At 35.5% G+C, this 12,376-nt stretch overlaps 1 protein-coding gene and 1 long non-coding RNA gene across 13 annotated transcripts in view; one reads left to right on the forward strand and one right to left on the reverse strand.

Moving 5' to 3' along the window:
• The window catches only part of Lar (tyrosine-protein phosphatase Lar), a 169,852-nt gene that overhangs the window by 135,494 nt on the left and 21,982 nt on the right, over positions 1-12,376 (reverse strand). For 11 of the 12 annotated variants that reach the window (XM_089465717.1, XM_089465716.1, XM_089465719.1 and 8 more), the window contains one exon: positions 10,719-10,820. The gene's annotated coding sequence lies outside the window, so the exon portion shown is untranslated. Of the gene's footprint in view, positions 1-527; positions 2,398-10,718; positions 10,821-12,376 lie in introns of those variants that run through there. The other variant, XM_089465720.1, reaches the window with a different exon arrangement.
• Positions 2,374-11,062, forward strand: LOC149270022 (uncharacterized). The gene is made up of 3 exons (XR_016269480.1): positions 2,374-3,054; positions 5,340-5,404; positions 10,918-11,062. It is a non-coding gene; the product is annotated as an uncharacterized LOC149270022 (long non-coding RNA).

A 12,376-nucleotide genomic window follows, 5' to 3' on the forward strand; every position in this document is an offset into this window, starting at 1 on the left:
CCGAAATAGATTGCGTTCATACGGACAGACGGACGGACGGACAGACGGACAGACGGACAGACGGACAGACGGACGGACAGCAAGACGGACATTGCACAAAACCAATATACTGATTCACTTTCGTGAATGAGTATAAAAAGGCGAAGAAGGTAACATAAAAGTCAATGCGGGCACAAATAAAGGAAACGACACTATTACCAAGGACCAAACAGCGGCAGCAGCAGCAGCAGCCGGCAGCAGCTACTCGGCCAGGACAATGACACAGGACAACAGCAAACACAACAGATTTAGATTTTGGGTTAGTTTCGCAGCTGTCCCTTTTCCTCCCCTCCTCGCTCACAGCCCTGACCTGACCCTTGCCCCTTCCCAATTGCTCTGGAAATCGTTTGATTTTATATAGCTACTTTCTTTTTGTCAAATTTCTACGCATTGCATAAGCTGAAATGTGTAATCTTTACACACACACACACACACAGAGCTTTATTCTTGGCATTCATTTATTTCAAAATTAATAATTAAAGGTTTACCAGTTTTTCAAGCGTTTAAAGCTTCAGCTTTAATGACCTCGCGGTCTGCGTTGCAGAATTGTAGAAGGAAAAAAATAAACAGTAGTAGTAAAATGACAAGCGAAATAAGAACCGTTAACCGGCACACGGTAAACACGGCACGTTGCTTGGCCGTAGCGGGGCTGGGTGCGCGAGGGGTGGGGCTTAACGAGCATTAACCGAGGCAAAGCCGAAGATGTTAACGTTTTTGCACTACGAGACTTTTAAACAAAAACAAACTTGCCAACACACGCAATTTATTTTCATTAATTTTCGTTATTACAATTTTTTGTATATTTTTATTAATTTTTATTTATTTTTTTTTTTTTTTTTAATTTTTGTTGTACTTTGTTGTTGCTTTTCTTTTTTATTTGTTTTATTTTGTATTTTGTTCACACACCGCGCGCTCAGTTTCTTACAGGCTGGTTACATCCTGCCAAATCCCGAAATTGTACTAAATACGTACAAAACTTTTACGATTGGCCAAGGCTCAGCACCAGCCGCGCCGACCAGATGGCGCGTGTGTGAGTGTGCGTGTGTGTGACTGTGTTTTAGCGTGTGCTCGGCTGCCGAGCCGGAGCGAGCGTTCGTGAGCGAATAAAAGCATTCGGCCAGCGACTGTGGTGAGATTCGTGCGAGTAACCGAAATGACATACGAAGCGACAGAGAAAGCAACTCAAAGCCAAGCCAACAAAGAGCGCAAATTGAAATATGAAGCCACTCAGTGGGAATTAACACTCAATTCAGTTAAAGAGCGCACCGGCTATATAGCCAAGCAGGCAACTCAAAGCAGAGTGCAGAGTTCAAGAGACTTGCAGCTCAGCATTGCAACTGAGCGAAAAGAGTTGAGTTGAGTTGAGTATGTGAAACTTGCCAAAGTTTAAAATAGCAACTCTTAACAAAAATTGCGGAGTTATTTATTAAAAAATAAAATAAGAAAGGAGTTTTAGACGTCGTAAAATAGATTTAAAATATTTTAGGGTTTACTATAAAAATTTATATGTAACATAATTTTTTTATTTTATTTTATTTTTTATTTTTATTTTTATTTTTTTTTTTTTTTTTTTTTGTAATATAATAAAATATTTATCCAAAATTTTGACTGTAATAAAAAAAATATATATATTTCTTTTTAAGATTTTCGCTCAATTCTGTTCATAAAAGAACTTTCAACGTTTGACTCGACTCATTTCTAGTAACTTAAACTACTCAAAAATAAACTTTAACTGAACGTAAGTAAGAGCATCTCAATGTTAATTCTTTTGACAAGGTATATTAAAAACCCTCAAAAGCCAAGTGACTCAACTCAATGGAAAGAGAAGTAAATTGTACACTCATTAGCTCTTTGAGCAGATTGCACAGCAAACAACACATAGCAGAAGAGCTCAAACAATTTAGTACGACAAGCTAAATAAACCCAAGTCATTTTACTTTCAATGCAAGAGTAAAGAGAAGCCCACGACTCAACTCAACGCTCAGCAGCTCTTTGAGCTACGTTAAACTCAATATCCAACCGAAAGCAACTGACAGACTCTTTGAGCAGCTCACTTATCAGAGTACAATTCAAAAATAAACTCAACCCGCAACAAATGCAAGCGTTACACTCTTTGAGCTGTTTGAACAGTAGAGCACAGAGCTAAAAACCACTCAAAGCTGGGCCCTACCAGTCTCTTGGAGCAGGCTGAAGCTAAATTAGCTGAAGTCAAACTCAACATAGCACGAAGCAGCGAAAGCTCTTTGCCCAAACATTCGGCTCATCGTTCGTGTCGTGAGGCTTCGTTCGTGGGTGAATTTTACGAAGCTGGCCAATTCGCACGGCTTGTGAAGCGCTGCCGCTTCAGTCTTCAGTGGAGCGGCGTGCAGTGTGCTAAGGTCGGCAGGTGCAAAAGCGAAAGGCAGCGCTCGCTGCTGCGGCTGCTGCTGTTGCTGCGAGCTAATTTGTGTTGCCTACATTTTGGCGCGCGCGTTTAAGCTGAGTTTATGTGAAATGTGACAAACGCAGAGACAGAGTCGCAATACAGTTGCAAAGCCAAAGCGGACACTATTTACGGCTCTACGTTGTTGTTGTTAGTGTGTGTGTGTGTGTGCTGCCTCAGGAGACATTTAACATAATAAAAACGAACGTGTGCGGCATTCGTTGCTGTTTCTGCCAAGTTTTTGTAGTTGTCTGTGTTGGTTTTGTTTGATGCTAATAACACACAGATACAGCCCAAGCACACACACACGCACACTTAGCACAAACAATATTGCAAATGTGTGCGGCAAAGCAGTTGGCAAAAGTGTCGTAAATCGTTTAGACGGCAAACGTGGCAAGCGCCCAGGCCACGGACACAGGACACAGGACACAGGCACACGCACAGCCAGGACGATATGTAAACGACAATTCCATCGTGGGAAAAACATTTTATATATATTTATATACACACATATATATATATATATACAGATGTATATATGAGCTCCAGAGGATGCTGCCTGCTGATAGCGAGTGCTCCTTTCCTTAGTTCATGTGAGTATAAATACACACATCCACCTACACACACACTCGCAATCAACAAACGAATGAACTTCATAACGGCACTTTCGCTTTTCTTCTTTTTTTTTTTTTTGTTTTTTTGACGCGCGCATTTTTATGAGGCTTTAACGTAAATTCGAATGTTTGAATTAGGCGGCGTGTCCTTTGCTCCTTGCCACAGTTGGAGGCGTGATAAATTTTTATGTGTGTGCACACACCCATACACAACCACACACACCCACACACTCAGGCATCGTTAGGGCCAATTAAAGTGCGAGTGCTGCAATCGAAACTGATTAATTTGTGTTTGCGCAGTTTTTGTTTTTGCTGATGGATTTATAACAAATAAAATTTGGACAGCAAATGATTTGTTCCCTTCATTTAGCTGCTCACATCAAAGTGGAAAAACAGTTGGTGAAAATTATGAAAATAACAGAGTGACAGTGAAAGAGTAGAGAATGTCCTGTTTAAAAATATTATTATTCATTATCTATTATTATATTAATTATTTTAATTTTTAAGAACAGCTTTGGCTGTACAAAATATTGAACATTTCATATACCAGTTGGCTTCACGTAAAACTATTTATAAATGGGCAAAGTGAATCCAATGAAATTAATTAAAATAGATTCGATACCGTAAAGTGTATATTTCAATGACGGGGTTTGTGAATCGCAAACAAAACAAAAATATTCTTAAACTCAAAAAAAAAAATAAAAATAAAAATAAATATATTTAAAGTTATAGAAAATAATATATAAATAATATGTATTAATTTATTTTTTGAAACGTGCAATATTGATATCCTTGTTAATTTTTTTGGGGTTTTGCTTTCTAGCTTTTTGAATTCATACAATTTTATTTGTTAAGAACAAACTAATAAACAAGATATCAAAATAGATTCGTTTTTCCTGTATAGCTCAATTTGTATACCTGATGAAAGTCAAATCTTATGAATATACACTCATTTATGCACCGTACTGTATATATATCTACATATGTATATTCTGCAAAAACATACCAATCAGTTTGAAAGCAACATTTATATTTACACAATTGGAATCGTACGGGCATTACCCATACATTTATTTATTTTACTTGTACAATTTTTAGACTTTTATTTTCAATTTAAAAAAATTGTTTTCATGTGCAAAGTGAAAGTTTGATAAAATTCCTATATATTTACTTATTTTGTTTATTTTTTGTTTATTATTTGTTTATACAGTTTGTAGACATGTATTCTTCTATTGTTAAAACAAAATTTAAAACATTTTAGCAAAGTGAAAGTTTGTAGTACTTCGATCATGAAAAAGATTTTTGTGACTGTTTGATATCGTCTGAGTCTCAATATGAAGCACTTTTTTTAATTTTAGTTTTTATTTGATAATTAGTCCTTCATATAATAAAATACAATATAAATTAGAGCCAAACATTTATACAACTCTATTCTAAATCTTTATTTAATTTATTATATTATTATAAATATATAACTATAAGAACTTCAATTAACTAGTTTAAATACAATAGCTTCTATTTCTGGCAAATTTTCCATTTACGTCATAATGTACCTCTATGAACGCCTAGAGAAAACCTTGAAAGTCACACCAAATGTATCTCATTGTGTGATTCTCATACACATACAAACAATCGCATATACATATATGCTCTTCTCAATACAAACTCCCGTCAATGGCCATTATCCCACGTCGCTTTCGATGGCAATTCATATATCAACAGGGTATTTAAGCCTAAATGACGCATGCAAACACAACTTTCCATTCGATTTGTATTCGATAAACACATGTCTCGACATACATACTTATATACATCTATATTTATGCGTGTGTATGTAAATATGATTTGGCAAATTGGATGCGTTCAGGTTTTCAGGCATATTTTTGGCCCGATTTAAAAGCCAAAAATGCAAATGTCAAAATATTTTCACATTCAATTCGCAAAACGAAAAGCCGAAAATGGAAAATTAACAAAAACAAAAGTTGACACAAATGTAGCCCGGCAAAATATTTGCAGAAAATTGTTGCATATTTTTCTTTTGTGACCAAAAAACAAAAATTAGGATTATGATAATATGTTTATATAAGCATACAGAAACATACATATATATTGAAAAACAAGCACAATTGCTGTAAATTGGGCGAAAAAAAAAAAACAACATTTTTAGTCAAGAGAACAAATTGATAAAAGAAAATTCACAAATTTCAATGAAATCTGAGCATTTCGTACTTATTTTCTCTGTTCTGTTTGCTTTTTCTTTATAGGAAAATACATTAAAATGCATCGAGACTGAAAATTCACAGGAAAATCCAATTGCAAATAGCAAATGGTAAGTTTTGTCTCTCCTTTTTTATTATTCCAGAAAAACTTAATACGCATTTCGTGTTCAATGCAGTAAACAGAATATTTGTATTACGTAATATGTTGTGTTTTCTTTTAATTATAATTTAATTAATTATGTGAATATGTATTCTTTATTATTTTACAGCATTTTATTTATTAAAAGATAAAATAGTTTTATTTGGAGATTACAGGATTACTTATAAAAGAATAACACAGTGATGATGATTAATCAAAAATATATATATCCCAATAGTGTTTGTATTCCAAAACTATGATTATTTTTAAATTAATAAGTGAATATCTTAAAATTATTTACAATTACGTAAAATAGTTTTCTTAAGAGAGAGAGAGAAAAAACAATTTTGTATTTCATATGAACTTGTGAGTTTTCTTTCAAAATTATGCCTGATTCTTCATTTATATATTCCGATTCAAGAGAAGAATAAAAAACTACTGCAATTATTACAAAAATTTGCAATGAATAATAAATAAATATAATATATATTTCTGCGTACATAAATTAAATATATAATATATTTTCAACTATATTTTAGTGTACATATATCATTGCTTATTTTCTTTATATTTTTTTAGTTTTGTGAAAAAGTATGTAACGGGCAGAACGAAACATCGCAGACCCCATAAAGTATATATATTCTTGATCAGGACGACGAGCTGAGTCGACACAGCCCTGTCCGTCTGTCCGTTCGTCCGTCCGTCCGTATGAGTGCGTCGATCTCAGAAGTTAAAAGAGCTAGAGAGCTGGAATTGTGTGCACCTACGCAGTACAAGTTTTTTATATTTTTTCGATATCTCATCCGATAACTTTTTATCGAGAACTATCGAAAATTTTATTTTGTTTTTTTTTTTTTTTTCAGCTTAATTTGACTAGTTTTAGACCTAAACACGTCAGATTTACTGTGTATATACAATTTATCAATATGAAGATTTTGTCGTTTACAGATTTGGGATACACGCCCCCTTTGCCCATAATTTGTAAAAAACTTATTTCAAGGTCTACAAAAGAAAATATTCAGCTACTAGATTGCAGTGCAGCCTAAGCGCAGTCGCTGCCAACTGCGCGGGCTTACGCGTGCGTGTGGGTGCATGTGTATGTGTGCATAAAAGAAGTGCACAATGATTAGAAAATCAGCTTAGAGGGTTCAGGGTATCTCCTAGTCGAGCAGTCTCGACTAGAGCCTTCTTACTTGTTATATATATTTTTAACTTTTGGACTTATATACTCATATTTAGGGTATATTTATTTCCTCATATCCCATATCATTATTTATCAATTGTACTTCTCTCATTGCATATTCAATTAAGACGTATTCAAATTCTTTGAGTTAGAAAATCCAAATAAAATGCAAATATATATATTATTCACTTTCTAAAAGGAATCACCCTTCTTCCATCTAAAGCGCAAACACACATTTTAAAGATATATCCTAACCTCATTTATGAATTACGATTTAAGATTCATAAAGCTAAAGGCACCTTTTCAAGTGATGTAAAAAACGGATCTAACAGGTCCAAAATAGGGGAAGGTCGTAAAGCCCGTTGCCATAATGTCTGCATTTTTATGTGCTTAATCCTTTTTGACTACATTCCCATTCGCCCTGTACTTATACATATACATACACAGCGGAACAATCTGTCACTTTGTGACCATAATGAAAACTTTCGCACATGAGTACAAAAATATAAATAAATTTGCCGAGTTGAATCGTAAAAATTCGTAAACTGCGTAGTCAACGCAAAGCGCAACAAGCAAATGCACTCAGAAAAAATAGGAGGGTGGAGAAAGAAAGAGAGGGGTATACTCCGTAAAGGCAAACAAATCTATAAAGGAAAAAATAAAGACAACAACAAAACGTGTCAAGCGATAAGCAGGAGCTGCCCCAAAATGTGTCCCGTGCAGCGTGCAGCTGCAACTTTACGAGCCGAAAGACGGTCTGGATAGGTGGGATGGGCGAGGAGCTGTCCCCACTTTTTGTGCAGTGTCATAAAAGCTGGGGGCTCACGTCGCCTGGGCCATTTGATGTTGCATACTTTTGCGCGTCTGTTAGTATTAATTTGCTGAGGTAACGGTTACCTGCCCGCATGCTCGAAAACATGGGCGTGGCAGCAGCAGTCGAGGGTGACAGAGGGGCGCTGGCGGTGGCACAGTTCAAGCAGCTTCAGCTCCTGCTGCTCATTATGCATGCTTGTCCGCACGTATCTGCTTTGAGCAACACACAGAAAGCGAGAGGGGGAGACAGAGAGAAAGAGAGAGAGAGAGAGAGGGCGTGGGGACAGGGGCAGCAGCAGGAGCAAGAACTTGGCAAGTTTTAGCAATTTCATTTTCAATTGACTGGCGACCAGGACACGCAGCCAGTGTTGGCTAACCAACAGCAATTGAGCGTATGAAATGCCGCAAAAGCAGAAGCCCACACAAAAGTTTAGCAACACACACACACGCATGCACACACAAGCACGCACACAAAGACACTAGAATCCTTTGCTTTCAATTCGTTTCCTTTCTATTGCAGCTACTTATTTTATTTGTGTTTGTGTGTGTGTGTGTGTGTATTTGCTTAGCTTAGCTATTGGGTTATACCCAACATTTTACAACATATTAAGAGTTAGGGCTGTGCCAGCGGGCTGCACTCAAAGAAAATAACAAGCTGATTGGGTCCACGCTAAGTAGACATATATTCGTTGTTGGGCAATCAAATTTACTGAAAACTTTTCAAAGCAAAGAAATGAAAGGCAAGAGTTTAATATATACACTTTTTAAATGCATTTGCTACCGTTCACTTTAAGGACCTTACCTCCAAGGAATCGTAGAAAATGTAAAAATAGTGAAGGATTAAAAGAAAGGCATTTTATGAAAGTAATCGACTGAAAAAGATTTATTACCAAATATCGATAGTTGTATAAATATTTCTAATGATAATATTGAGAGAGAAATTTAGTAGCCTAATACAATCCAAAAATATTAATAAAGCAAACTTCATTAAACATTAAAACAATAGAACATTGAAACCATATGACACTAAAAAAATTTCAATTAAATTTTTCTTCGATTAGGTGAAAAGATGTTCAATTTTTAAACACCAAAAAATTAGATTCATGAATACAAATTTATTTATAATTGAAGCTATAAAAATGTGGATTGTTCTTTTTTTTTTTTGTTTTTTTTTTTTGTTTTTGTAACTTTAAACATTGATTAAGTAACCAACCATCTTGAAGGTTATTTAGACTGAGATTTAGATAAGCTATAATATACGAAATTTTTAGATAATCCATTTTTTTATCTTAGAGCTCAAATTGTAGAGAATTTTATGCAGTTTCTTTTCGAATTGTATAACCAAAAGCAAAAGCTGCCTAGTATTACACCATAGAGTACAGTTATTTAGATTTTACCACAGAGTTCGCTTAGAGTTTCTCTCAGTGTCGATATCTATTGCAAAGTTTTCTAGCAAAATTACGCAGCACAGACACGCACAATTCATTTGCAAATAGAACAGTTTAATTTGTTGCCTTTTGTGCCAGCTGATATCCTTGATATCCTCCTCCACACATGTCCGGGCGCCGAACAAAAGTTGCAACAGAAAAGGCTAAAGGTGGCGCTCGAGGCAGGAGGGTGACAATAGAGAAAATGGTGGGGACCATGGGGCAGCTGCTTAAAGCCCGCATCCTACACATAGCCACAAAAGATTACTTTATGACCAGAGATAGATTTAGAGAGGGAGAGGGAGACAGAGTCAGAGTGAGAGAAAAAGAAGTTAGCATTAGGGTTGGCAAATGTAGGCGCTGCCCATAAAACAGAAGCTGTTCAATAAAGCGCTGCCCAGCAATTGCAAGCCCCTCTCCCCTCTCTCATTCCCTCTCCCTCCCACTCTCTCGCTCTCACTCTATTTACCCATCCCACAATTCGAGCATCCTAGCATCGACTCCCGATGAACTGTATTTGCACTGAATTCGTGGGAAAAGAGCCTAGGCACTCGGTAAAATCCAACTCGATTTTGCATTGGCACGTAGCTCTGCTTTGCTTTGTGCCTTCCTCTTGCCTAATGGCCAAATTATACGTTCAGCTGGCAGCGATTTGATGGCCTTCAGTTATGTGGCCAAAGATCTGGCACCACTTGACAAATGAGACCACAGTCCAACCTCAAAAGGCTCAACCAGACATGCGATATGCAAAATCTGCCTCCTGCTCCTGCTCCTGCTGCTGCTCATTGACCAACAACAGCAACCATAACTGCGTAGCGTTTTGATTTATCGCCCAAGTGGAATATGAATGGAGAGCGCTGAGGCACATCAGAGAAAATTGCAATTAGTGGGAAAGTGGAAAGTGTTTGTAGTGGAACTAAAGCAATTGAAGATGCTGGTCAAAAGAATAAGTAGATAATCTTTATAATTTTAGACTATCAGGTCAGTTTTGTAGGATTCATATGGATAGTTCAAGTGAATCTTTCTATATAGAAACAGGAATTAAAGATTTATATACCATACTTAAGGACTTGTATATCATACGTATAGACAAATATCAGATTGTACTTGAATTTCTTTTGATATTGCAATAAAAACTATAATAAATTATATTATATTTTCCAGCTCCTGAATATACTTATATATATACCTTAAGTTTATTCCTTTGTTTTATTCTTTGTACAAGATAGAACGAGTATTCACTGATCTCTTTTAGAGTAAATTTCTTTTTCATCAGTTATCAAGTCTAATAATAACTAATAATAAGTATAAAAAACTTTTAGTCATAAGTACCTAATAGGAGTGTAGGTTCATATAGTATATCAGAGAAAAGTTTTTAATTCATAAAAGACAATTTCTAATAGAATTAACCAATAATAAAAATCTCTATTCAGTCACAACAAAATCAATCTGCAGCAGCCAACTTAACTTTGGAGCTGCAAGATTGTTAAAAAAATTCTAGAAGAATTAAAAGCGCTCTAGAGATAGTTTACTATTGCTCATAGAAAGGTTTAAGAAAATATCAGCGAAATATTTAGTCATATTTTATCATAATTTTTCTATGTGTACCTGAAATTATATTTGGTTTGTGATTCATAGAAACGTCATAGATCATATATGAACATCATACGATATGTTTGTCATATCGCATAAATATTATTTAATTTATAACTAATTTTTGGATTTATATTTTGACTTGTTTATCTATAAATACTGCATATCTTTATATATATATACATATATAAATATTGTTTTAATTTTAACAATAAAACGAGTTCGTTAAGTATTTAGTCAAACCGTATAGGAAATCGCACGCTACTCACGTTATTAAATATCGCCATAATTTTCGACCTTTGTCGTTCTCGTTGTTCGCATCGAATCTCTAAGGCAGCTGAAGCGTTTTCGATCGATCAGCACATTTGTAGCTATAAGAAAGAGATAAAAAGATAAGAATATTTGATTAGTCTAAAGTCTTGGCAAATAAACTCGTGGCTAACAATAAATTTTGTTTATATTCCTCAGCGTTCGACGTGGCTCACACTGGCGGAATGGGAAATCTCTTTGGGAGAGGCCTCTTCAGCATAATTTTATTTATTTCTTTTTGGAAAATGTATGAAAATGTTTTATGTGGCACAACAATAAATATAAAAATATTGCAATAAATAAACCAATTTTCCATCAGTCAATAAAAACAAAAAAAAAAAAAAATTTAAGAGACTTTCTTATGGGTGGACCGATGGCAGGACCGGGGGCTCGTAGGCGTGGCAGGTGAGCCCTGGGAGCTGCTGCAGCCGCATTTATGTGGGCACAAAATGATTGTTATTATACCTTCATATTATTATTATTATTATTGTTATCAAAGCCAATGTCAAGCCCCAACGGAGTCGAAACATGAAACATGGAAAAAACAACAACAACAACAACCTCAGAACAGAAGAGCTCTGCCAAAAGTCAGCAGCCAAAAGAGGAAACGGCGACAGCCAAGAAACGTGCCAGGCATAAGGACAGCCGCACCACAGGACATACGCCGACTGAGGAGCGAGTGTGCTTCTGTGTGTGTGGGTATGTGGACATGTGTGAGTGTGTGTGTGTGTGTGCAAAAATTTATGTTTTGTTTGTTTATTTGTTTATATGCAGCAGTGCTTTGTGAACTGTTTCCTACACAGCGCACACACAATCGCAGCGCAGTAGCTCATGCAAATTTATATACACCTGCCCGGATGCCATCATAAATATTCGCCAAAAATATCTCATTTCAGCGCCTTTTGTCTACCTGGAGCCGTTGGCTGCGCTAGCTTGTCACGTGTCGACATCATTACCGCACGTAGCGCCGTTATTTATACAAAATGTATATCGTTTATAGCGACAAAACTCACCCACACCCGCTTATGACTGTCGCCCCTAACCGCCTGAACACCCACCCACAGAAATACATGGCCGAAAAAAAAAATGGCTAAGCATAGAATTATTTTTGATATGCGACTTATTAGATACTCTATGCCAAAGATGGAAATCAAAGATTATTGAACATAATAAAAAAAAAATATATTTAATACTTTTTAACATATGAAGAATCGAAATCTAAACAAGAAACATATAAATGCATCTCAATTATGTCTTTGCTAAATATTTTTAGCATATTTTTATTTATCACAAATCAAATCATGAGCTAACTCATCCATCATTAATAACCAAAATATAGATGAAATAAACATTTCTGCTCATTCAAAATATTTATTTACAACTTTGTTTACATGCCATGACGGACAGTGTATTTGCTTTGAATAAAATAATATTTACAAAACATTTCAAATGGTCTGCAAATTACATAAGTTGTTGTTGCACATCTAAGTTAAATGAAATTTAATCTAGTTTTGCATAATAATATTTGCACTAATTGCACAACAGCTTCTTTTGTAAATCCAATCCCTTCAGCTTTGAAGTGGACCTTTTGACCTTTATCAGTCAGTCAATCCGTCAA

Source organism: Drosophila arizonae, chromosome 3, assembly GCF_054131065.1.
Source record: "Drosophila arizonae isolate 15081-1271.41 chromosome 3, UAZ_ARI_1.0, whole genome shotgun sequence".
Classification (NCBI taxonomy): Eukaryota; Metazoa; Arthropoda; class Insecta; order Diptera; family Drosophilidae; genus Drosophila; species Drosophila arizonae.